The sequence below is a fragment of the Mytilus galloprovincialis genome, chromosome 8 (assembly GCF_965363235.1).
Source record: "Mytilus galloprovincialis chromosome 8, xbMytGall1.hap1.1, whole genome shotgun sequence".
Taxonomy (NCBI): Eukaryota; Metazoa; Mollusca; class Bivalvia; order Mytilida; family Mytilidae; genus Mytilus; species Mytilus galloprovincialis.
Window position 1 is genome coordinate 12,821,464 of NC_134845.1, and position 4,094 is coordinate 12,825,557.

General features: G+C 33.4%; 1 long non-coding RNA gene across 1 annotated transcript; it reads right to left on the minus strand.

The window, feature by feature from the left end:
* Positions 1-386: 386 nt before the first annotated feature.
* On the minus strand, positions 387-3,122 carry LOC143085116 (uncharacterized). Its single transcript, XR_012981247.1, has 4 exons — positions 3,051-3,122; positions 2,429-2,561; positions 1,500-1,676; positions 387-1,051 (listed from the first exon to the last, which is right to left on the minus strand). It is a non-coding gene; the product is annotated as an uncharacterized LOC143085116 (long non-coding RNA).
* Between the last annotated feature and the right edge of the window lie 972 nt (positions 3,123-4,094).

A 4,094-nucleotide genomic window follows, 5' to 3' on the forward strand; every position in this document is an offset into this window, starting at 1 on the left:
TGGATTGAAGATACCGTACGGTGGAAATTGTTCGAACGCACCCGACCTAGTTATTGGCCACGTCCGGTTCATATGAACGAAGAAAAAGTAAACAGAAATCGACATGTGATTGGAATTCTGAAACAACTTTTCTTGATTTATACTTAAATTCTCCCTCGCCCTGCTCGTCCGAATTTAAAGCATTTTATCTCTAATTCAATAGGCTATAAACAAGACAAACACAGATATAGGATTAGTTGCTCGCAGTAACATCTTATTTTCTCTTGCGATACAATATTTATTTTACTAAATTGTACATATTTCTTCAATCAAAACATTATATAAACACATGACATATAACATTGTTCCTCTTTCGCATCGTTTCTTTTCCCCCGGCTAATGCCTCCAACGCCTGTACGTACAAATGTACAATAAACATAGCAGCAACTGCACATATACCTATGTGACCAACTTCAATCCGACGTAACTGCGAGCACCTTCGATACTAATACATTTAAATCCCAAACTTTATATAGTACCTTTAAACCCCTCCCATAAAAACCGCCAAAACTTTCCTCGTGCCTCCTGCACCTAACATCAAACTTATAAATAGTACATACTGTTACAAAACCAGTATCCGAACTAGTTACACTAGTTCCCATCTGTAAATATTAACAACAAATAGCAAACGGGAAAAACCCTATTTCAAACGAAATAAAATACATTTAAATTCTCCCTCGCCCTGCTCGTCCGAATTTAAAGCATTTTATCTCTAATTCAATAGGCTATAAACAAGACAAACACAGATATAGGATTAGTTGCTCGCAGTAACATCGAAACAAAGGAAATGAAACAGTTCAGAATAAGATGCTGATATAAAAAGTCTTTTGATATATTGCTAATGAAGATAAATCTTCAACCACTAAACTGGACCAATATCAGTTTCAAGTCGACAATCGGAACGTCAAATACGACATATTGAACCGGAAGCTTCCGCAATAGATGGTTATGCAGACAAATGTTTTGCAAATCTTGAATCGATGGATAATTTCTCAAACTGTTTTCCTTGATTCTGTATATAGAAGAACACAATCAAAACTTCATACATACATGTACTTGTATCTTAATCAGATAAATATTAAACTCTATAGATATATACATATTTCATATCTATATACATCAACTTCTAATCATACTATGTGATTCTTTATGTTACACAATGCAACATAGCTCATGAAAATCTAAACATATATGCATCTCAGATCTACATGCATCAACTTCATATCACACTGTGTGATCCTTTTGTTATATTCATAAAAATCTAAACATATAAATATATATATATATCTATTTTATCAACAAAAACAAAAAACAAAATCTACAGCTATGTCTGAAGCTCTGACTTTGTACAAGGTTCTTATTATCTTTGTTACATTTTTATTATCGATTTTAAATTAAACAAGTTTTCCACTCAATATGTTATGTACCATGTGTACGGACTGTAAAATATTACTGCTTACCGTTTTAAAATCTCTCCAAGTTGAACTCTTGGTACTGTCCGATTTATCTCACATAAAAACGGGCTACTTTTTATACCTACACCTGCATATTTTTGGCATCCGGGAAATAATTAGCACATACATAAGGTCTCCAATATGGTACTAAAACTCTGATCGTTTTATAGTAAATGCGACCTGCTGATAAAATAAAATCAAAATTGTGGTATTTAATGAAAAAACATATAAAACTGATGATTATTACAAGTCTCATCTTCAAATCAATTGTATACATATAGATTCTTACATTGATACAGGCGGCTCGGACTTTAAAATTGATAATTTAACTATCTCGATTGGATAAATCCGATAATCCACGAGTAACTATGTAAGAATCTGTTTCTCTAATGATTAAAAGACATTTTCTTTTTTTGTTAACCGAAAATCCCCCTTCGAGTGCCTTTTACATTGCACGAAGTTGTCAATTTCATTAACACCTGTTATCATATTTTGATTCATCCAGTCCGCTAAAAAGGTCATGACCCTTAAAATCATCCAATGATCTTTTGAGATCACCAGCAACCACACGTTGATTAAATTTTTTTATACAATGGGTTCGGAAAGGGATAATTTTCCATAGAATTAGAGAAATATATTTAATTATGTACAAAAGTTAATGCCTTCATATTTAATCTTTTGTTTTCTGTATATTAATTTTACTATACAACATCCCATGGTGCATTGTGCAACCAATCACATCGCTCCCAGCGACAACATTCCATGGTGCACTACACTGTGCAACCAATCACATCGCTCCCAGCGACATCATTCCATGGTGCACTACACTGTGCAACCAATCACATCGCTCCCAGCGACAACATTTCATGGTGCACTACACTGTGCAACCAATCACATCGCTCCCAGCGATCTAATAAAATAAATTTCATACATACCATTTCAAACTCATCTGTAACTCGTATCACTCTCCGTGACAAAATCATCTCACTGCGAGAAGATTTAAACATATGTTGTTTCCATGTCTCAAATCTAGTACAAGTCTTACAAATTCTTTACCTGAACTTTGTACTGAAACAGTAATCGGATTTTATACAAAAGGTGGACACTGTAATATTTAGTGAGCATTTCATCTATCAACTTTTAAATAAAAATTGCATGCTTAAAAGCTGATTTGTTTTTCATATTAATGAACTCAACATGGTTCATATGATGATTATTACAAGTCTCATCTTCAAATCAATTGTATACATACATGTATATTTAATTATGTACAAAAGTTAATGCCTTCATATTTAATCTTTTGTTTTCTGTATATTAATTTAAGTATATAACATCCCATGGTGCATTGTGCAACCAATCACATCGCTCCCAGCGACAACATTCCATGGTGCACTACACTGTGCAACCAATCACATCGCTCCCAGCGACAACATTCCATGGTGCACTACACTGTGCAACCAATCACATCGCTCCCAGCGACAACAGTCCATGGTGCACTACACTGTGCAACCAATCACATCGCTCCCAGCGATCTAATAAAATAAATTTCATACATACCATTTCAAACTCATCTGTAACTCGTATCACTCTCCGTGACAAAATCATCTCACTGGGAGAAGATTTAAACATTTGTTGTTTCCATGTCTCAAATCTAGTACAAGTCTTATAAATTCTTACCTGAACTTTGTACTGAAACAGTAATCAGATTTTATACAAAAGGTGGACACTGTAATATTTAGTGAGCATTTCATCTATCAACTTTTAAATAAAAATTGCATGCTTAAAAGCTGATTTGTTTTTCAAATTAATGGACTCAACATGGTTCATTATTGAATGGAAATATATAACCAAATTCTGCAGTATTTTAAAATAAAATCATAAACCTGTAAAACGGTTTAAAAAAAAAAAAAAAAAAAAAAAAATATATTGATATTCGCTTCTAGCTAATAATACGATCTCCAGGCATGATTTCAGAATGGTAATAAAGTCAACATTATACTCAACTCCGTCATGTGAAAACATGTTCCTCTTTCGCATCGTTTCTTTTCCCCCGGCTAATGCCTCCAACGCCTGTACGTACAATAAACATAGCAGCAACTGCACATATACCTATGTGACCAACTTCAATCCGACGTAACTGCGAGCACCTTCGATACTAATACATTTAAATCCCAAACTTTATATGTACCTTTAAACCCCTCCCATAAAAACCGCCAAAACTTTCCTCGTGCCTCCTGCACCTAACATCAAACTTATAAATAGTACATACTGTTACAAAACCAGTATCCGAACTAGTTACACTAGTTCCCATCTGTAAATATTAACTACAAATAGCAAACGGGAAAAACCCTATTTCAAACGAAATAAAATACATTGATATTGTAAGTTGAATTATGTTTATATGAATTAAATTTGTGTATATAAAATTACATTACATAACCGCAAGAGTAATTTGCGATAATTTTGTACTGAAACGATAATTTGAGAGCAAATTGGTGTTGTGAAAAAAAAATATTGTGGTAAATATTTATGCATTTAAAGTTGTATAGTACATAGACAGAAAACTTCTGCATTGAATGTTTAGTGGTTGTTGCTTACAGT